The 25,413-nt window shown below is 28.7% G+C and overlaps 1 protein-coding gene across 1 annotated transcript in view; it reads right to left on the bottom strand.

Annotated features, from left to right (window-relative positions):
- The window catches only part of LOC108567951, a 136,990-nt gene that overhangs the window by 81,112 nt on the left and 30,465 nt on the right, over positions 1-25,413 (bottom strand). The gene's annotated exons all lie outside the window — the stretch shown is intronic.

The raw sequence follows: 25,413 nt of genomic DNA, 5'->3' as shown, positions 1-25,413 counted from the left end.
TGGAAATCATTAATATTCTATCTTCACCAACAGCATTATTAATAATAACCAGTATCAGAAATGAAGCCATTCAACGAACTTTAAAATTTAAGTATAAATATCCGGTAGTATTTTTTTTAATTTTTCCTTTACAGAAATCACTATAACGTTTAACTTTCGATGTGCGTAGAAGAAAGAACGTTCTGAATGTTATTTGTTCATTCCAGGAAGGTTTTTTTTGTGCTCGACTACTTTGCAGACATGTAATGTTTAATGGGCAAGTGATAAAACGTTTTGCGTTTGATCGGAATGCGAATGAAATAACTTGCACTTTCCAGTTTTAGTGTACAATGTCTGTATTGGAATCGATACAGTTACATATAATGTATCTACATTCAATTAAGGTATAAAATGCATACTTTTTTTTAAAGTACACTAAGCGAATGTCCTTTAAGCGAACAATAAATTCATATTATTTTTGTTACATTAATATTAGCACTCGACTTTCAAAGCAACGTACATTTTGCTATACGAATATTTGTTCTTTTTCTGTCTGACACCTTTGTGCGTTCATGCAGACCTATGTACGTTAGTTAGGTTAAATGTACGTATGTTCGAACGTAATTTTAAAAGTATGTACGTTGATTATATGTAGTAGAAAAGTCATTTATTCAATAATTTTAGTCAAGTTTAGTTTAAGTGCGAATTAGACATGTTAATTACGAGTAAAATAATATCCACTATTTTATTCTCGTTGCTCTAAACAGAACGAGTAGAGAATAAAGTAGATAGACGAAGCAAAATATTTATAAAATTCCATCATCGATTTTGTAATTGCAGATGATGGTACATCTTCGGCCATAAAAGCACTAGAAGCGCACATACTTCTGGATGACGACGAGGTTTTCATTTCCATTTTAGTACTTCCTTATGATACTTGTTAGAACAATTAGATTCAATGTGTACTATTGATTTTTCGTATGGCATTGCCATTGAAACCATCATCATACAACACTAACGACCCGAGCCGTCGCAAATCATGCTCGTTGTTATTATCTTTGTATACAGGTTGTCTTTTTTTATAATTGCACGACAAAAACATGACCAAAATTTTTATTTGAATACGTCCGAAGGAATCCTTGAACACTTCAAGATGTTACTGCTTCGAAAAAAAAAACAACCAAAGAATGTTTCTTTCTTGAAGTAGTAACAGCTTTATTAAAAACGTTTATAATTGGTTGTCTAGGCCGTTTATTCACCTCGAAATATTATGTGTTAAGTATATTTTTTTACATATATTTTATATTCATAATTTGAAATAAAATAATTTACACTTTCTCCTTGATTTAAATAAAAGAATTGCTAACATAATACAATATGTCAATATTACAACCTTAAATTTACAAAGTATTTGTAATGATATGTTTGATAAAAAAAAATGTTGTAATTACTTTGATCTATAATTATAAATATGAATGTACATACAGTGGAACCTCACTTAACGAGCAAAATGAATTGTAAAAAAAATGACTCGTTTAACAAGCGACGTTTTGCATAACGAGTGACGACGAGAAGAGAAGTCCCGGATTGCCGCTTGTTACGTCATTTTTAAAACTTGTGTACACATATTATGTGTATTTTTGAATGTGCTTCACTATACGAGTATTTCACTATACGAGTAAAAATCCGGAAATTTTGGAACGGATTAAACTCGTTAAGCGAAGTTCCACTGTATAATAGAATTACAAAAGGACATGATTTTTATGAACTAGTTGTTAGTATTAACTATAAAATTTCCATTCAAATAAATAATCAGTATTTTATTAGGCATACATCTTATTCATAATAAATGTGATATAGACTGTTTTGAACTAAATAAATGTTGAAATTGTTGTGGTTCTTCATAAAAAAAAAGTCTGACGTCTGTAATTTAAGTTTCCAGTTTAAATTTCTTTTATTCATTTGAAGATGTTACAGAGTTTGTGTTATTATTATTTTTGTGGCTTTTTGCAAGCTTAAGCTCTTTGAGCCATTACAAATTTAATGGAGATAGAAAATGAATGAACTTAAATAAATTTAAATTGATTATATAACTCTAAATACCAAAAGCATATTATAAATAATAGGACATAATTATTGTAAGTAAATAATAGTAAGAATTAGTTATTATTTTATATTTTATGAATAATGAAAATAAAATTAATATAAAATTTTATTTGTATCGTGTTTAGAAATTATAATATTTATTGCATCAGTCGTACAAACAAAAAACATATATAGAATTAAAAGAACAAAAGGTTTAGAAATATTAAAAGGTAAAAAATCGGTTATTTTTTTACAAATATAAATTGTAATTCATACAATGTTAACGGTATGCGTGATTGCAATCATTTTTCAATTGTTGAAATAATGTTGCTTTGTTGCTTTATACAAAAGAGTAAATTCTTATAAGGATTTCAAAAGACAAATTTGTTATCAGTTCATTTTACATTGAAGAATACAAAAATGGTTTTCGTTCTTTGGTTGTTATATTTATAATAATGTCTGTGAAAATGTATCAAGATTTTACTATTAATCGTTTAAGACTAAAATCCTATTAAGTACTAATATTTTTCGGGATAACAAATCGCTGTGTAACTAAAATCGCGTCCCGTTGCCTGCATAATCTATGTGGATAGGTACAAAGTGAAATATGTATATCTGGATAGATACTTATTATCTAGGATCGACACGCAGCATCCTTTGCATGTAAGATTTTTGTCGTGAGGTGTACGGAATAAAAAGAGCGTCACGTAATCAGTAAACGATCGTAACGGAAGAAGAAGAAGAAGACGACGACGAAGAACCCAAGTCGGATTATGTATGCATGTGAATGTGTGTGGATGAATGTATGTATGGATTCGCGTGGATGTTGTGTGCGAGCACCTCGCGTTGCGATCAATCATGCCGAGCCGCTTGAGTTATGATTAATTCCATGTAAAATTGACAGTAATTGAGGGATTTAACGGTCGAACAATTTTCGACGATAGTCAAGGATCGCGGGGGCTGCTGCTGCACGCTCTCCATTATTTCTGCGGAAAAGCGCCGATTTCGGCGACAGCTCGACAGCATCCTCGAGACTTAATTATGGCTCGCGACTTCCTCGATAACATTGTTCTATTCATAGAACCGCTGCTGTCGTCGGCAAGGATCAGTCCTAACCATTTGTGGTCCGAGCATGCATCAAGACCTGCCAATACTTTGTCAATAATCTCAAACGACAGGCAAAGCTAAACTCGGAAACCAATGTTTATTATTATTTATATAAATATATTCCTTCTTCCTTTCTCCTATAGCATATGCATATTCAATCAGGATTCGAAAATGTCCTGCGAACCCTCGTTGTAGTTACGCGTCGTTATCGCTGTTGTCGTCTTCGTCACAGGTCGACTGCTGTACTTTTTACAATTCACCTTCCTGGAACAGAGAATGAGCGAGCTCGTTGTGTGCTTAGGCTTCAACTTCCAATAAATCAGCAACTTGATCAATGCATTTCGCTCTTTCCTCCCGTTTCTTATTTACGTTTTTTTCTCTCTTTCTTCTTTTCTTCGCTTCGCTTTGCTTCCATGAAGAGCAGAACTATTAGCAGAGTAGTGACCTATGGTTCGTTTGTGTGTACGACATATGGTAAGCCTATCGGAAGGTAGTACGCACAGTTACAATCCTACGGCAAATCAACATACCTGCTCTAAACTACCAGGAATCACTTTCGATCTCGAACCTCTCTCGCAACCGATTATCCAAAAACATCTTGTTTTTGACCTACGCGTTTCCGCTCGATACGTGTCTACCCAAAACACTTACCTATACTTCTTCACAAGCACGTAATTCTTCCAACATCAATTATACTCGTTGCATCAAAGACCATCTTACTTACATTTACTGTTTTTACAACTTTTCTTCGTATCATTGTAACATTGCATATTAGCAATACTGTATAAAATAAATTAATATTATATTTTTAATGACTGTAACTTATATATAACAATTTCTTTTTTTGAACTTTTATTATTCATTCACAACCTGTCAACATCCCTGGCTATAAGTTGAATATAAATATAACAACTAGAGTCGATAAAAGGACAATAAAGCAAAGTTATATAACATTTGGTATAAATTATTATTGACATTATTTATTTGTTAATTGAAAAACGTTCCTCAGTTAATAAAAAATATTAATTATAGAGCGGCTTTTGCATATCGTTTCACTTTACTTTATTAATTATACAATTTTTTCAATAAGATTATTTTTTTATAAGATTGACTTAAGTCATATAAGTCATAATCATTTTTAATCTTTTTTGTAAGTACCGACGAAAAATGATCTTGAAAAATAATATTACGAACTACATGCGAACTGTGTAAGAAAGGTAAGTTCAACCTGGACTTATCCAATTTGCTGTAAAAGAATAAAGATTAATAACCATCAATTTGGCAAAATAAATAAAGGAGTGAACGCAGGCAGATATGCCCTTAATGACTCTCGTATCTGATCACTGATGAATTTAAATGAACATTTTATGTTTGCGAATAAATTTTAATGTTTGCGTTTTTATTTTTGTCTGCTCCGAATACGAGGGGCCTCAGGATTTCGCGAGCGGCCCCAGTGATTAATGGTAATAAAATAATGATGAATTGTGAACAATCAACACGCGGTCCATGTCAAAAAAATGAAATGATGGAAAAAGCTGATGAAATGCAGATGCGGCTAATGAGGGAGAGGAAATGGACCACACACTTATACAGCCGTCATTACAGTGTAAAGACGGTAATTTCGATGTTCCCGCGATTTCCGCGTCGATCCCTGCAATTTGGACACATATTCTCTCAAGATCGAATGCCCTTTCGTGCAATCCCAAAGTACCACAACGCAGACAACCAAAGCCCCATCATCAGCTGTACTAATGAGACTGCAATTAAAGGTACCGAATTTATACTTCGACCTCCAAAAGAAGAGGAAGACGATGGAAAGAAAGGCTACAGTCGTTTCTTTTACCGTCTGTTTTATGGCCATGGGTAAATGTCCAGAGGGTAACCGAACAAATACTTATTTGTTATAAAGGCTTGAAAAGACAAGAGGATTTCATTGCGTAACATGAGCGGCGAAGATTCATTCACAAAGGCGGCTTTACTTTTCACGAGACAATCCTTTTTCTCTAACAACTACGAAAGCGAAGTTTATTGTACTTTTTACTCATTATAGATTCGAAACATTCCTCAATTCTATTTGTACGCCGCGCAACGAAGCAAATCAATTGCTAATTGGTCTATTAATTAGTTTGTGTTTGTTATTTAAATTTTATTGAACTACTCTTCTTGAATAGATATTTATCAATGTTTGTTTTGCATTAAGATGTAATGCTATTTCCGTTCTATCAACTATATTTGATTGTAGTTCTATTTAAAGACATGATTATTTTAATATAAATTCTACAAATTTAATTCAATGAAAAATAACAACATCTATACTTTATCAAAACTTATTTTGCATTAAGATGTATTGCTTTTTTCCTACATAACTTATTTTATTCTAATCTTACTTCCATTTAGAGGAGGGGTGGGCGAATTGGAGTAATTTATCCCAAATGGGGTAATTCAGCAATAACAATTTTAAGTATCTTTGGAGATGCTCGGTTATATGTATAGGAAAGGAATCTACGGAGGGTAGAAATATCTAATTCCACAATAGCGGTATTCGCACACATGTTTAATTAAGGACATCACAGATAGTAAATAACACAGAGAGAAATACAGGATCTTACAGTATTATTCTACTTATCCACGAGGAAAGGTTACATAAGGTGTATACGTCAATTAGATTATATAAGATAGAAGTAGAATAAGCTTCAATTTCTATATACATCATTAAAGAAAAAAAACCTTCTAATATAAAATTATCAAAGATGTTTGGTTTCAAGTATTGTAATAATTTTACAAATTTTAAAAATAATTGAACTTTTATTAATAAACCAATTGAATGCGCATGAAAACTCGTATTCCGTCATAGAAAAGATGCTTGATAATAAAATCTAATTATTTTAACCATTAGGATAAGAAGAATGAAATAAAAAAGCGTAATATACGTTTGGTCAATCAATAAAACTTTATCTTTTTTTTCTCTCGTTTTTGTACTTGATGTAATTTTTAAGGCGATGATCCTGGTAGTCCTTGGGCATCTTTAATTGGCAACAGATGCACAACACGGAAAACCTTTAGCTTCTCTTCTCTTCTTCTTATTCCCCTTCCATCTTGGTGCTTTACACCAAAAGTTAATAACCTTATTCGCGGATATTTAGTGCTATAGCAGATGCAGCTTATTAATTGAATCACGTGAGATTGTTCTTCGTCAGCAAAGAAGACCAAATTCCGGTTTTCTTTAGTTAAAGGATTTTACGAAACATGTTGGACAGTCGCCCACGGACCCAAATTAACCATGACGAGGATGAGGATGAGTACGAGGAGAAGCCATTTAGACTGTTATCAGGTTGTTCGATATAAATTAATGCATATGAGATAAAGTCGAGTGCAAATACCAAGCTTGACCTTCCTGGATTTACATAACGATTCTTCTGTTTTATTTTTCTTTCGAGGATTAAATCGGCCCCGAGAAATTGAAATGCACTTGAAGTGGAAGCAATATCTATTTAGAAGCTTTCAATTTATTCACGTACATCGTACATGTATTACATTAATAATTGTCAAAACTTATACATAACATTTATTACGCAACGACGTAATTCTGAGTAACATTATACAATCTGTATACCTGTAATACATAATATTTCAGTTTATAATTAAATTTATGAAAATTATCTTTTTTATGGACAACGAAAAATGTGTATTTTAGTTAATACTTTTGATAGTTAATAGAGCGACGAAAAGACCTACTAGCCTTTTGTAATAGTTAATTATATTTTCTTTTATTACGGTTATATAAATATGTTTTAATTTTATTATTTATTTACATTTACATACATTTATTATTACTATTATATAATGATTCATTTGATAGTAACATTTAAAAAAAAGTTAATTATGAACAGTTATTTTAATTAATGATTTTATTAATTATCATTTCTGAGGTATCAGTATACAACTAGTATTTAATGTTCGAGTGAATCATAACTGTTGGTTATTTAACTAACCCAATAATTAGAAAATAATTGCAAAAAAGATTAGCGTCGGAATTTAATAGGTTTGAAAACTAATTACATTACTTATAAAACATCTTCATTGAATAATTGATATTTATTTTTGCAACATATGGCTTTTAATTTAATTTTCATCTATTGCTTGATTTCACAATACATCATTTCAGGATTGTATTCCTGCTGTTGTTCTTACATCCATGTTATATAAAAGCTTTAAATTATCGAAATATAATGATAGTGAAAGATTCATTGAAAAGGAGAAAATTTCTTAAATAAATTATATTGTTTAATTAGTTATTAGTAATGAGTTGCTTAACATTGACTTTTGTCCACTCGTCAAGTAGAAAGGCATTAGCATCACATCTTAATTAGAAATCTTCCCAACAAATATATACAGTCAAGTCAGTGTAGTTTATTCTTATTCAGCAACAAAATCTTCGATTAGTTCGGTTTCAATCAATCCTGAATATTTCTTGCACTATGCGAGGTATTGGTGTATTATGTAATTGTAATAAAGCAATTGCATTATTATGCAAAAATTTTGCAGACATACAACGTTATATCATTAAGTCATAATCTGGTCTGTCTTCTCCGTTATGTACAGTTCCTAGGACCCATGAGAATGTTTAGGGCCTACGAGATTTTTTGGGGCCCACGAACAAGTATTGTAACTATGATTAAAGAATACATTTTGCTTTAATGAACAGATGGGGTAGAATGTTTGATGACGCCCACAACATCATCAAACATTCTACATTGAGTAAAATAATAATAAAAATAGGTGTACAAAATTATTTTCCTTTATACAGTCAAGTCTCTTGTGTGGTTTATGTTTTGTATGTATTTAGTTCGTCGATTAGTCCGGTTTCAAAAAGAATTCGCGGAACCAATTACCCGCACTATACTGCATTATTTATATGCGTAAGTGAAGACCGAATTCGTTGGCATACAAATAATAATTTTGAAAGTACGCGTTGAGTTTTTTTATACGACCGAAGATGGCAAAGGTATAGCTTTTGTTTTCTTTTTTGTATACGCTAGAAACGATGGTATAATGAATCCCAATTACAATTCTCAGCCAACGCTGAAAACTAATTAACTTTCTTTGCATACATTAATTAAGTTACGCAGAACATACTCAAAAGTAAATATTATAATGAGCCCAGGACTATCTATTTAAATTGCCAAAAAAAAGGATTAATATTTATTGCGTTGAATATTACTGATATTGAAAATATGTATTTAATTTTGGAAATGACTTTTTTCAATTTTACTATTTGAAATTACATAAAAAACAGTAACATTAATACATTGAATTACACCAATTTTATGAAGAAATATAAAAAAATAGTTGAATACGAATCTGAGCAGAAGTATACGATTTTCTAATTTTCTACATGTTTCTAATTTTTTTTACTACTTCGAATGTACACAGATTGAACGAATTGATGTTTATTATTAGCAAACGACATTTCTAAATCCACTTTCTAAGGACTTCACAAGAAAGTGATACTTAGTAATATATCTGCTTTAACTGATTATCACGTCATATCGATGATTTTTACTACTTCTTTCACGAAACCGCACTGACCTTAATTTCATGCCCGACATATGGCATACAGAGAGAAAGAAAGAATAAAAGGCATTCCAATTTGCACACAACTTTTTTATTTAAACATATCAAACATCCTTTTAAGTAATAAAATGAAATTACCTGCAATATTTTATATGAGAATATATTGTATTTGGATTGGCTATAATGTTTAATGAAAGTGAAGTGTACTTAAATCAGTTCCCCTAACATGCTTTTCGAAAGCGGACTAATTGAAGAATTTAAAACCACATACAAATAAATGTCACAAAAAGCGACTTGAAAATAATTCGTTCTTAATTTATTTTTATTTTGTTCAATAAAAATTATTTTATTTTGAAATTTTTAAACCGCACTATAGTGAATCCGCATTAATAGAAACCGCACTATATAAGGTATTGCTGTAAATCTTTTTAGTTAATTATACATGTGCATGTTCTGAATGTAATTTGCGAGAAATTATTTTGTAAGAAATAGTTGAAGGAGATGTAGAGAAAATTGTTAGAGAATGGATTTCACTTCCTTTAACGATGCATTGTGCAGCAATTTCACCTCCAAATACATACTTTTAATGACTTTTTGTTTTATCAAAAACCGAATAATTGTTAACCAAGTACATGGCCGATATTAGAAACAAACAAGAAGATAATTTAAAATACGTTCGATAATACGTACATCACCCAACTAAACTGCATTTGTTTAACGTACGGAATGTGCTTTATGTAAGTTTGCTGAGCATTGAAATGTACATTTTTATGAACGTACATTGTGCAAACAAAGAGACAAGTATGTGCAACGTGAGAATACACGATTCATGATTAAGATATATTCGTTTAACGTACGGTATATGCTTTATGTACGTTTACTGAACACTGCAATGTACGTTCATATTATTGTACGTTTGTGCGAATAAATATATACTAAGTGTGAATTTACCATTTAATTAAAATGTGTTCGTTTAGTGTAAAGAATATTATTTATGTAATTACACTGAGCACTGAAATGCACGTTTTTATGAACGTATACATGTGTGTACTATTCAGTTAAGAAATATTCATTTAGCGTACGGTATATGTAAATTCAATATACACCGAAATGTACGTTTGTGCGAACAAAGATATATGTATGTACGAAGTGATATATTCTTAGTATTTGATTGAGATATATTCGTTTAACGTACGTTATATGTAAGTTCACTGATTGTATACTCGAGAATAATAGATTAGAGGAATTTGCATACCATCATGTCAACGGATCAAAATTATGTTAGTAGAACAAAACCGTATTGAAACGAATGCGGTAAAAACTGCATGATAATGAAACGCAAACAATAAGTAAACCTACATTACAACGTCAATATTTTTACATCCACGTTCAAAAAAAACTTTAACAAATCGGAATAATTATATTTCCGTATTGCGGTTTCATCTTGAAAAGTACACCCAAGGCGAATCTCGTACCATTAGCATTTTTTTTTGTTGAAAATTATTGCATCTTTCGTTCGAATAGCCGACTACTTTGAAGATTTTTAGCAGCCGAAGAAGGTAAAGTAATTGGGTGTAAATTACAGGTGGTTGTCGGTCTGGTCTCAAATTAGGGACGGACTTCAAGAACGATTTTGACAGTTCCGTTGCCGAAAAGTGAGATGTCTGTCACGGCGGAAAACAATAATTAAAGCAGCAAAAACCGTTCTGCACGTAAACCGAACTCAAATTCATGCATTCTTCCTTTATTCTTTAGTTTTTTCTTATTATACATATGCCGTATTTTATTATCATCTGAGCCGATCCTGACAACTTCCACGCAGCATCCACAGCGAAAAACCGTTCTTCGCGTCGGAGGTATCGCAAATCAGAATTATTGGGTGGTCGTTCTTAAAGCGATCAGCTTTCGGCTTTGTAATCATTTTACTTCTCTTTACTTGTGCCAAAAACGTGTAATTTGTGCCCGATATAAAACCACACTTTATCTTTTTAATACTGCTGCTAACGAGACCGGCCCAAAGTATCGGATTCACTCAGTATTAAACGCATACTGTTCTTATTTTTATCAGTTTTCAACACTCTCTGTACTCTACTTCAATATCGATTTAATTAATTTAAGAAACTAAGAACCACTCAAGAAGAAAATAAAGGTCACTGATCTTTAATTCTGTCTTTTGGGTGAGTTAAATATTCACATTTAATGTATGTTAATGGAACGTTTTTTAAAAGATTTGATTAAATAAATAACACTCATTATAGAAGATAAAATGAAATAGAAAAAAATATTCATCATTGTTATAAAAGTAGTGATTATTTAATTATTTTATATAATAATAATTCGTTACATAATACTTTATCTAGTTATTCCAAATACTATTTGAATATTGAATATTGTCATTTGAGGACGAACGGCGGATATATTCGCCATATTTTAACGAAGCACCACTAGTCTTTTTCAGACGGATACATAAAGTTAGTTACCAACATAATAATACATGGGAGTTTTGCAAAAAAAAAGCAATTGATTGACCTTGATTAGTTAATCAATGTTTGACGAAACTTGTATTTTTAAGAGTTTTATAAGTATCTCTTTTCAAATTCAATAAATATAATAAAAATTCAACCAATATGACGTACTATTTGAAACCGGACTAATCGAGGACTTAAAATAAAAAAAAGGATTCCTGTAGCAATTTTTTTAAATTAATCTTTATTTTACTGAATGTCCAATTTAGACATAAAGCAAATACAATTAATACAAGTATTATTGAAACGGTATTACATAATTATAGAAAATAAAAATGATTAAACTTAAATTACGTTTCTATACGGTGGTTATCATTTATCATTATGTCATCTGAAGCGCATTGGCGGGTTCCCTATGCAAATAAGACAGCTGATTAAATTGCTTAATGTTCTTGGCGTTGTCAAATACTGTTAAAGGCTGTATTCAAATAGATAAAGTACGTACAGATTGGACCGTAATTTAGTGAAAGGAATAATCTAAAAGCGATAGCACATCCTGTACTCCTTTAGAAAGCACCAGCAAAGTTTATAAGATCTTCTGGTCCAACGAGTAAGAAACATCAGGAGCCCTAAGGTAAAATTAAACGAAGATGATAAAAATATCTATATTTTATATTTATCAAAATCATCAAAATAAATAAAATTTTAATAGATGAATTATTTATAAACAAGTTATGTAATCAAGATTTATTAAATAAATTGCTTATTTTAATTAAATTCTGATCGGACTAAGCTAGGGTCAATAACCTTTTACTATAGTTTGTAAATGATTACATTTTCTTATTTTGTTTTACTGAAGAATATATAGATTTATTTCGATAAAATATATTGAATATTTTGATATTATTCCTGGTGAAGAACATAATAATTAATTATGTAGTAATTTTAATTGATTATTAACGTAATAATGACTTGCATAACATATATCAGCTTTAATAATGTGTCTCTGTTAAGTGTAAATCTTAATTACTAATAGTTAACTGTCAATATTTGTTTTAGATTAATTAATAAATAATTGTCTTACCAATTGTCGTGTATTTTCGTAATGCACAGAATAAACTTCAATTGATAAATCATAGCAAAAGAAGCTTTTTGTATAATAATTTCGATAGAGAAGTCATAAATTGTGCAAACGCTTGTCGAAAACAATTTGCATCATCAATAGTGAAATGTGAATGGCACGCAGAACAGCGGCAGATTTATCATAGTTCTATGATGCAGGTAAAGATGCAGAATCCCGTTAGGATGAAAACTACATTCTGTACGCATCCCTTCGGATTTTGATAAATGCGTGATCAGCGACGGATTTATCGGTATGAGACGCAAGAGATATCCGCACCAGAAGTGCATCAAATAGATTCCCAGATAACTTTTTTTTATAGATTTCTATAAATACGTAAATGCATGCACGACGGCCGCATTTCCCACAAATGTTAACAAGCCGCAATCATATTTTATGATAGATTTTACGTAATGCACAAAGGAGGCGGCATCGGCAGCAGTTCAATTAGTTTAATTCCATTCGAGAGTAGCTCAATCATCGTAGATGCACGAGTTGTACTACAACCTAATCTGTACCTAACAATGTTCATGCAATCCAACTAACAAACTAATTTACCTAACAAACTTTTCGTGGGAGAAGATGAGAATAAATAATAAGAGAAAAGAAGAAACGAAAACCAGTATTGGCATGGGAACAAATGCAGGTGCAAGTATAGCAGCAGCAGAAGAAGAGAGACAGAGTTGGGGGGTCAACGTTTTTTTGTTGCGCAATGCTTAATTGGGAAATTTTTAGAGGGAAGAAATTAAACCGTAATCAATCTCGGCTCATCCATCAAGTGGGAAAAAAAAAATTCATGCAATTAAACGAAATATTTAAGAGATACTTTAAGAATCATTAATTTGATTTTCAACGGCTCATCGACCGTAAACATATAAAATTACCGATCGGTAAAATGTGCATATAAAAAAAAGAGAAATGAAACAATATTTGTTCATTAATCAACAAAATATTGAAGCATTTTTCAACGTCATAGGAGATTTATTAATTGCCGAAATTTTCAATTCAAACAAATGACAATTATATTTCCTGATGCAAATTTAATATCCCGCTTTAATAAATTCAATAATTAATTTATGATTCATTTTACTAATAATTTCTACGTTTTATTAATTTTAATTGGATCATTTATCACGTATATAATTTTACAGCAAAATAATACTTTATACAACTATGATTTATTTATTTCAATTAGAGCGGAAAAACATCGGTCTTTAGCCCTTTAGTCATAAATATGTTTAATCAATAAATATATTTTAATTATTTGAAATCTGCTAATTTGAAAACTTGTAATATAAAATTTAATCCTAATTCATAATATATAAAGTGTTGAATATCATGCAAAATCAAATAAATTCTTTTTGACATTAATTAATTTTCTAACAACTTCCTGAATGCTTCATTAAAAAAAAACTTATTGAGTGGAAATACTGCGGTCAATAGTTTTCTGTATGTTATTATAGAATAAAATTAGTTTCTTATTTATTTCTACTGTGTTCTTAATTATAAGTATTCTAAATTCTACAGGTAAAAACTAAATACATTTTTATATACAACTGTTACCTCGTTACTTTCTTTACGCGTTTTCGGTTTTACACGGTTAAAAAAATAAATGTTGAAAATAACCTATTCCTCGTTTTACACTGTAGTTTTTTACACGTTTTCGCTTTTACACGGTTTAAAAAAAGAGATTAACGGTGATTAATGATAGCGTTGAATGATAATAACTGCCTTTGTAATATTTTTGTTGTATTTACTTAATAAAAGAATTAATAAAAATTTGATTTATGTACCTTAAAAAAATTGATAAAAATTTAAAAAAAGTTACAATTTCGATTTAAACGTTTTTCTCGAGAAAATATCCACCGTGTAAAGGGGATAGGTGTACTATCATAGTGCTGGTGTTCGGTACCGCCAATATCTCGGACTGTTTGAATCCGGATATTAAAATTTTCATAAAAATAAACTGCATTAATAAAAACTTGACTGTATAAAAAAACAATATTTTTATTTTGTTCAATTAAAATTTAGTTTATTTGAAAATTTTAAAACCGTATAGTGAATCCGAAACCGCACTATGCAAGGTATTGCTGTAATTCACAAAGATTTCATAATGTATATACTGAATAGTTTACAAACTGAAGATGAGTTTCTCACATAAATTCAATTAATAACAAACTGAACTGTATCCAATTACATCATGCGTTCCACATGGTATTGTCTTGGGTTAACATTCCATATTATCGTAACATAACATTCCATATTATATGTATATAACGAGCAAAATGGTAAATAGCATGAAAATGATAACATGACAATAATACAAGAGAATTGTATGCAAATCTTACAATGGTATCGCATTATTTCTGAAACGAGCTCAATGTAAACTATAATATTTTGCTATATTGGTTATTATATTTGAGAATTACTGTTATATTTTACCTATATTAAAATTATATTTAAAAACGAAAAGAATCTATAATATATATAATCAATTTTCTTATGTTAATTATAGTAATATAAACGTATATTTTTAAATTCTAATTATCTATATATTTTTATAATTTATCTTCTATATTTAAAGTTATATTTATAAACAAATCAGATGTTATTAATATAATATTTTATAATGTTAATCATAATATTAAAGTATATTTTTTAAACTCATATTTTTTTAATTATTTATCGTCCATTGATAATTACAACATAAAATTTTATTTTATTAAATAATCTAATGTGCTAAAAATTGTAAGTACTTTAATTAATACGTTTACTTGTTAAACTATTTTTAGGTGTCAATACAAATTTGAAAAAAAAAATATATCTAAGAAGTTAAAATTATACACAAAAATGTAGAATATGAGTATAAAACTAAATCAACAATTGTTACAGAAACAAATATTTATTATAACAAATATTAATTTGAACATGTGAAAAAAAAATAAAAATATAAGTACAGGAACTGTCGCAACTTTTACTAAATTATTGTGAAGTCTACCTACATTGAAAAGTATTTGAAAGTAAGTATTTTGTTTATTTTAAACTATTTTAGCAAATTTATGCAGTCAGTAATATATGTCATGATAAAGTGTGGTAAGATAAGTATACTTTGATTTTTTTTTAATTCCGCCGACTTACGAACGAATTCGACTTACGAACAGCCCTTTAGAACGGAACTAGTTCGTAAGTCGGCGGATACCTGAACCTACAATAGCTATTAAAAAATCATAATGATAATAAATTAACACTGGAAGATTTAATTGCCTAATTCTGACCATTGACCTTTTCGATATACCGTTTTTTTTTCAAACCATAAAAATGCATTTATATCTTAGAAAAATCAACTTAAAACTTAACTTATTGCATTTTACTTTCTTTTTTTATTCTATAAATTGATTATTTTTGTACGAAAAATGCAATATATTATTTATAATATTATATTCGTAATATAATCAAAACTTTATTATTTAATCTTAATATTAGATTCCAAATGCACTTGTTACGTAGAATTGAGTAAACAAAAAATATTTTCAAATTACTTATTCATTATGTTCACTTAATATAATGCAATTAGTAAATTAATTATGTCTTGAGTACGTTTTAATTATATTATCAATAAAAGCTCAAATCTTTGCCTTTCAACATTTTTTTCGTAAAAATCTTCTTAGAAATGCAAAACGTGTTATGTACTTCTTTAATATTTATTTCTAAAAATTGTTTTAACATTTAAAATCCAATATTTTCATATTAAAAACTATTCATATTAAAACTTTATCATTTAAACGAACATAATTTGTAAAAGAAATATGTAAAAAATTTATAAAACATTTTCATGTTGGTTACACGTATCAATTAAAATTGAGTTTAATGAATAATATATTCAATTTATATATTCATTATGCACATTTAATACGATGATGTATAGTGTTTTCATTTAATTATGAAATGCTTTGATTCATAGGACCGGCTTACAATTTAGTGCCCATCAAAATAATTAATATTTAGCTCGGAATTGGAAAGTTGCCGTGCGTGGTATAAATAATTGAAGGTGTTAAATTCAACGGTGTCTTCCTCCTGCAACGTGTATAATTACAGAATGATTTATGAAATTTACATCGGTATGACCCAGTTGAACTGATCCATCTCCAAAATTAAATAAACCAAAACAGAAAAGAAAGAGGAACATAAACAACAGATGCTAACCGTTCGAAAAGTGAAAATGAAACTTTGATTTTGAAGATTCCCATGCAAATCCCAATTCGTGTTTCATTATAATTACGAAGCTGCCGATGGTCCAACCCAAACGTCCACTCATAAATCACGGTCAAATAAGCTTCTAAGGTAATCAATAAAAGCGTACCTAACAATGGTCGAAGCTCTGTAGAAGCAAGTGGCAATTAACCTTCGACACTGTACATAAATATAAATATTTTTATTTATTTAAGCATTTTTCGAGTTGTGTGTCAGTCTATGTCCAGGTAACTGCACTTCATCCCATCCAGTGGAATTGTGCAAGTGATAAACGTCACTTCAATTGCGCTCGAGGAATTTATATTCGACAGATCGCCATGATTAATTAATATTATCGTCTCTAAACCACCACGAAATGTACAATCTTAATTACCGTTTATACCTTTGGGTACTAAATTATTGCATGCAATAACAAATCGTAAAACAGTTACATTTACAATATCTACATACATACATTCTATTCCTTATTCCTTTCATAAGATTTATAATTCTGAATAAAATTCTTGCATAAGTGTATACAAAAAAAAGTTAAATAATTAATATTTTTCAAACAAACATTTACTTTCATTGCCATAATAAAGTTAAATTAATACAATAAATTAAGTTCATTATTTATCTATTATTTTTTTTTCAATTAATAATAATTAATATATTTTGACCTTATTATGTATATTTTATTTTTATATAAATTAATCAAAAGTGAAGGATTTTAATTATTAATCCAGGTAACATAAATATAAGAATCATATAATTCCCGGGAAATCAACTGTTTTTTATAATCCCCATTCCCGAGCTTCACGTTTTAAATCGCGGGATTATTAGCAATGCAATGTTAACAATGAGAATGTTACTTAAAACACACATCCGAATCTTATAAATATGTTTTAGAAGAAGTGAACATTCTCATATATATTCCATTCCATAAACCGGAAGTAATACCGGACAAAATAGATACGTACTCTAGAATCTATATTAAAAGTTTAATATTAAAACCCGGGAAATCTTATGATTTTACTAGCTTTCATTCTCAATTCCCGGGATTGAAAAAAATCTTCGATAACATTATTTAATTTAATCGTTTAACGCCTTTTCGGTTAACGCTAATTGGATATAACGTGCGTGCAAGTCAACTTGAAGTTATAAATTTACATATTTACTATATGAAAAAAGTAACTCGTTTTTCAATTATTCAAAATATCTAACACACAAAATCAATGTAAATCCTATATTCGATAAGTTATATCACATCTGCAAAGTACATACACACAATTTCTACAAATATTTCAACTGTTATGTAAAATATCTATTTGTGTAAATTGAAGTAATTTTTTTTGTTCAAAAATGTCAATGTAATTAAAGCTTTAAATTGATACATGCATTCTACATATATTTCATTTATTACGTAAAATATCTAATTACTTTAATTAGATATTAATAAAGTTAATAATTAAAAATGAAATTGAAAAATACATTCTCTTTATCATCTAAATTAAAATTACATTAATTATTCTTATAACGAATAAATCTATTTAAGTGGATGTGAATATAAGATTGTTCCAATTAAAAGTATTTAAAAATGAATTAATCTAGAATTGTATTTTATTAAAATGAAACATTACGTAATTTTTACTAAGTAATGTGTCTTGTAGTTAGATAACTTAAGTTAGACATCTTAATGCACCTCCTTCGCACTTTGTTGTCAAGTAATTAATAAGGCACATTTAAAATTTCTAAATGGAATTCTCTCTTTTCACATACGTGATATCTTTATTTAAATTTCTTTAATTACATGTAAATTTAAATAAATGTAATGTGCTTCCAATTAAAATGTTTGAAAATATTAATCTCTGATATACAAATTATAAAAACTTGTCAAGAACATGTTTTAAGTAACGTTGATTTATGAAACCTAGATTAAGAGTACAGGCAAGGACACGAGTGCTTAATTACACATCTATAAAATTTACATTTAAATGTTTATATTAATTGAAGAAATTTTCTGAATACTACTCGATGCATAATTATTTATCAAATACACTAATACCTCGCATAGTACGGTTTCGACCAATCCATATTTACTTGAAAATTTCAAAACAAAATAAATTTGAGAAAATTTCTATTTTTTATTTTATACAAGTCTCATTTCATGCGGTTTATTTATATATGTATTTATTTCCTCGGTTAGTCCGGTTTCGAACTGTGCGGGATATTGAAGGATCTAATTACCCGCACTATGCTGTGTCTATAAAATGTAGCTTTAAGTGTTTGGATTATTGTAATTCAAGAAATTTTCTGAATATTACTCAATGCAAAATTATTTATCAAATACACTAATAATAATTCACATTTTACGGTTCCGATCAGTGCGGATTTACTTGAAAATTTCAAATCAAAATTGATTTGAGAAACTTTTTTTTTCTTTATTGAAGTCTGATTTTGTGCGATTTATTTCTATATGTATTTATTTCCTCGGTTAGTCCGGTTTCAAACTGTGCGTGTTTTTTGAGGATCTGATTACCAGAACTATGCTGTATTTATATTTGGTGACTTTTGCAAGTACTTGTGACATGTATCATATTTTCGGACCATAAAATGCACCCCAAATGTATGGGAAGCTTTTTGCAAAATAATATTTTAGTACTTTCGGACGATAAGACGCAATCCAACCATACATTGGTTTTTCTATGTAAAAAGTTGCGTGTTATAGTTAAACAAAATTGGATCACAGTAAGTACAAGAATAAAAATAACGTTCATATAAAATTACATAAATAACAAAAAAAAAATATTTTTAACTAACTGACCTACAAACAAATATTATTAATTGAAAAATTACATAACATAGTAATAACTAAACATTTTCTTCAATTCTATGTAGAAATAATAAATTTAGGTCCAAATGTGTTAATGAATAAAAATATTTGATATTTGATTAGTAAAATATAAACTTATAAGAACATAAATTGTAAATGTAATTATTTAACAAGTAAAGTTCATGTTCTTGACCTTCAAAATAATTCATGGTTGAATTGGTAAATATGTTTAATTATAGCAATTTCCACGGTATATATTGATACAGGATTTCAATCTGGCGAGGAAAGAAAAAAAAGCGTAGATAGACTAAACAATCATTACAGATTTGCATACAATGATCCGGACGTAACAGAAGAAGGAAACATTCTTCTGGAAATGGAAAGCGCAATATAATTTATTAATAAAACTAATCTACTGTGCGAACAATCCTATTCACCATGGAATATATTTAAATAATTTCCTCAATCTTTACTCTCCGTGCCGTGAAAACGTAATAAATTTACAAAGAAATTCCAAACAGTTTACTTTTATTTATGGAATATGAGGTTTTCATCGTGCGCACTGTAACGCATGATTACAATTTAATAACAATTTCAGTTTGATTCTTTTTTTAGAGTTTGTATTGAAGTGAACACATGGATCACCGCTTACACGCTATTTAACCATTTCTTTTTCGACCGGAGCTCTGAAAGGCAACAGAAGAATTGATGGAGGATAGTTTAACATTCACCACGAATCCCGTGTTTTTTTTACATGTTAATTCGAACCCGTGTGTGATATATGATGGGAAGCAGAGGTCGTAGGATACACAACAGATCCGTGATTTTCAGAACCATCAATTATGAAAGTATTCCGATTACAGATGATTCATCTGGCCACGAATTAATACCGTTACAGCATCGCATTTTAACGCTTGTGAATATGTCATATTGCATTTATTGACCATTACCTGACATTTTTATGTTGCAGTTCTTTTCTGATACTTTGCACTTTATTTGTTCATTAAAATTTTAATTAGCATTAATAAAAAATATAAAGTATAATAAATTAAGGTTGAATAATGACGGTGATCTGTTTTCTTTTTGTATAATTTTGTTTAATAGTATCAAATGCAGTAGAATTTCGGTTCTCGAACATAAAACAGAAAAATTGGAAATTATGTATAGTAGATGTATGGAAATTGTTTCAATATTCGAACAGTTTGTTTTTAAACAAATTATGTTTGACTACCGAAGTTCCACAACATTAAATATATCTTTACAAATAGTTAAAAATATAAAAGCAATTATTGTCAACGGATTCATTTACAGTGGAATCTCGGATTTCAAACGTTAAATAAGTAATTATGTAAGTCAGATGTATATAATAGTTTCGGTATTTGTACATCCATTTGAAACCAATTATATTTGACTACATCGGTTCAACATCACTAAATATTTACATATCTTTACTAAAAGCAATTCCTGTTTTATCCATTCATATGCAGTAGAATATTGGTTCTCGAACATAAAAGTGGAAAATTGGAAATTAGGAAATACAGATGAACGAAAAGTATAATAGTTTCGGTATTCGAACAAATTATGATTGAATATCGAAGTTTCACAACATTAAATATTAAATTCTTTTGACGAATAGTTAAAAATATGACAGCAACTCCTGTTTACCGATTCATTAAAGATATTTGAGAGTATAATTTTCGCAATTCGAACAGCCTTTTGAGTTTCCACCTCATTTAATATATAAATATCTTTACGAATTAATAAATTACATATACAAATAATTTGATAAATCAGAATTTATGAAATAGATAAGTTATAACAATACCTCGCATAGTCCGGTTAATCGGTTTCGCCAATTTACCAAACTGTTTGAAACAGGATTAATCGAAAATGTTAACAACACTCAAAGAAAATACTTACTGAATTCTACAAAATAATTTATAATTTATTTTTCAATTAGAAACTTAAAAACCGGACTATAATGACTCCGGACTGAGTTACTGATTGTGCATATATATTCTTGATATTTATTTAAAATTTGAATAATCTATAGATAAAAAGTGATTCAACAGAATCTTAATTAGAATTTACAAGTTACTATTAATTTTTCACTTTCGTTGAAATATTTCAACACATTAACAAGTAATTTATATACTCGACACCAGCAGAAATACTCAAATAACTCGAAGATGTAAATAACCTTATAAAAAACAAGTCGAAGAATTTAGAAAACAAGATGCACTTAAAACTACTGATAACTTTTATATAAATATTTCAACAAATTATTAAAAGAGAAATTATGTTTTTGACTCCAAAAGGAGCTAAAAGTTATAAAGAAATAATATTGTCAGTATTTTTAATTTTGACGTATAAAATGCACCAGTTTTAAATTGTTTTGATTCAATGATGAATAAATTATAATTCACAATTAATTATAGAAAAATCTACATAAATTCAAAGTGTAAATTTATCTTTCATATCGAAAAAGTGGAATTATAAAAGTTGGAATTACATGTGAAGTTATTTCTACTAAAAAAAATATTTAAAATAAATAAATAATAAGAAAATAAAAGTAAAAGACAAAATAAAAGTGAAACAAACAATTTTGGATTCAGCTTTTCTGAAGAAATATTTTACTTTTTTTCCGCTTTAATTAAATACCAGAATGTGATATATATATTGCAATCAAATAGAATGGCAAAATCCGAGCAGATGCGAAGTGAAAAGGAGCAGCGAGAAAGTACAAAATTGTTTCTAATTAAGTGGAAAATCGCTCGAAAAGTGTATGAATTATATCTATATAAAAAAAAATAGAAGGCGAGCGATGCACACCGTTGCAATGAATCGAGCGCGAATTCTCTCATTACGCTAATTGCAAATAAATTCATTTTCATTGTGCGAAGCCCACGCCAATAAAACCATAATTTGATCCCATCGCTGCTTCTGATTATTGCAAATCCAACAATACACAAGCGAATGGAAATTATTTTTCAGCCGTCATTTGCAGACAAACGTAAATTGAAGATTACTCTATTCTTCGGATTAATTAGAATATGGCAAGGCAATAATCAATAGAGAGAAAAAAAAATAACAGCAACAACAACATACTTAATCATTGAGATGTGTTATTTTTGTTATGTTCAATCATGTTACCTACAAGGATAATACATTAGAAAATTTGTTGGAAGTAAAGTAAGACACGCAAGATGCGGCCGTTCATCGTTCCGAACATGGAGATGAAATACTGAAAAGTTGACAACTTTCTCTCCAGTTGCGTGAAAGTAAAAATCATGGTGATTCGTATATTTATTATTGATCTTGTAGTACATTCATTGTTTTTAATTTAAGGAAATGAATGTTGTTTTATTGCAATTGTATGAATAAAATATTGGTATCAAATATCACATTAAAGTAACGCTAATAACGTTTAATCAACATGTTTTATATTGATATTTTATTCAGAGTAATAAAATGTTAATTATTAAAAGTTATTGGAATCTAAATTAAAATGTTAGATTGTAAATACCAGAGGTGGGAAAATGCAGATCTTAGAGCCGCATGCGGCTCTTCCTTGGGTACATTGCGGCTCTCATTGAAAATTTTAAATTCCTGTATTTAATAGTTTGTAATTATGGTGTGACTCTTGAATATAAGAAAAATCGGATGCTCTTTTTGACCACATGCGTATATATTATATACAATACATATTATATAATATTATTAGTTTTTAATGAATATTAAACTAATATTAAAATGCTTTTATCCAAAGATGAAGTCTAACTCGACGATTTCCATGATTTTATCAACATTTTCGACGATTGGCCTACCAGAGCGTGTCTCATCTTCGACGTTCATATTACTAGAACGAAAGCGTTGGAACCAACGCTTTGATGTTGCATTCGATACTGTATTGGGTCCATAAATAACACAAAATGTTTTGGCCGCCTGCTCCGTTATTCCCAAAGATAGTAGTGGTACAGAAAAATGTATCGAATTTTCTCTTTGTTTACCTCCATTTTGTAATGCTCTAATACACAACTAAATTCACTAAACAGAAAATTGTCAAATAACTTTTTTTAAACCATTATGTCGCCTTTAAGCCGCTGTATAGAATGACAAGATGAAACATCGTGAGATATGGCCATGGCCATATAAAGCCATGTAACGAAAAACGTTCAGAACTTTTTACTTCACCTATTATATAATAAAAGATACAATATTTCAATATAAACATATTCATAATTTCATATGTATATATATTCAAATCAGATAATATTGGAATCAAACAACTTCTTAAAAACTTTCTTCAAGAAAAATTCAACTAATTACTAACTGAATAGAAAAATGAGACTGTAGCTATATCTTTAGAAATCATTTGTAAATTGAAACATTGACTTATTATATGAGTTACTAAAAAGATGAATGAAAATAAATTGTTATTCACAATGAAAAAAAACTGCTATTATCACCTGATGTAGATAATACTTTGATGAATATGTTTTGAATACTACCGGATTAACCTACAAATGAAGAGGTAACAGAAGTAAAATGATCTGTATACTATTACTATAAAACTTATTTGAATTTATGTTATTTAAGTATGAATAATTTGTTACTGTTTTTTATCTTTAAGTTCCTATCGAATAATCCAAGTTATGTCAAAGATGATTCATGGTAGATCTCGAATGAAAGCAGATACAACAAGAAGTTATAGAAGAAATACATCTAAACTCTCATAAATGCAATAAATCCATAAGGTCAATAACCGAAGAAAATCCTACGATCTAAAGATATAATTGTCATATTTAGTTATCATATTCTACTGCGTCATAAGTGGAGAAGCTCTCATTTTGAAAAAAGTCTGAGAAATATATAAATGTCTGATAAATTTCGTTCCACTATAAATTTAAATAATAATGATTCCCGCCAAATATATGTATATCATTGTGGTTAAAATCACATGATAATATTATAATTTGTACTTACAATAGTAAATAGGATTTAATTAACGCTTATACTTGATTATTATCATATAACTAATGAAATTTTCTATACCTTGTAAATGTCAAATTCCTAATTTTTTGACATTTACTTGAAGAAACATATATGATTAAATAAATATTTGGTATACGATAATTAATTGTTTTGAAGCAACTTACATTTCTTTGCAGAGAATTTTCATCGCTATCGAAGAATTCCATCAAGCACTAGTAATAGTAGTTCACTTTTTATATAGAAACATCCTGTCCAAATAATAGCAAAAAAAGATGTACCTTAAAAATATTTTACAAAATAACTATTTGGTATTCAAGTTGCTGCAATAACTTACATTTATATAAAGAGTATTCTCATCAAAATTGAATAATTCAACCGAATTCAGAAAATCACTACACTTGTCAAATAAAAAACGCACCAAACTGACAAAACAAAATTATAAATCGCCACCTCATAAATGTAATATAATAAAAAAAAACCTATTTTAAAAAATTAAGTTTTGCCAACGTAATTGGAAAGAGAAGAAAATAATTTGTATTCTGTGCTATAATAATTCATTTTGCATAATTCATTTGAATCTTATTATTTATTTTAATTTCCAATTGAAAAATGTACTTAAAATATAACTATACAAACAAAACATAAAAAAAATGTATAGATTTTGATATTTTTATCATCAATTTGCCGTTGTTTTAATCGATTATTATTGCCTTTATCGTCATTTTCTAATACTAAAAAATTACATTCATAAAAAATGTATTTCTCGTCAAAAGTTCAACAACATTACAAAAATCACACTTATTTTTTTCATAGTACTTCTTGAAAAGCATATACGCACGACGAAACCTTCAAATAACAGTTTTTTTTATATGTTTGATGTTATTTAATAAATATATTATGTAATTATTGAATGTTTTAATACTTTGAGTATTGTATTGTTACAAATGCAGTTTTTAGGTAAGTTCAATCAAATTATAATAAATAAGAGATCATCTTAATCAAATATGTTCTACTTAAATTATATT

The sequence above is a fragment of the Nicrophorus vespilloides genome, unplaced genomic scaffold (genome assembly GCF_001412225.1).
Source record: "Nicrophorus vespilloides isolate i.1.1-1 unplaced genomic scaffold, Nicve_v1.0, whole genome shotgun sequence".
NCBI classification, from domain to species: Eukaryota; Metazoa; Arthropoda; class Insecta; order Coleoptera; family Silphidae; genus Nicrophorus; species Nicrophorus vespilloides.
This window is presented reverse-complemented; position numbering and strand designations above follow the sequence as displayed.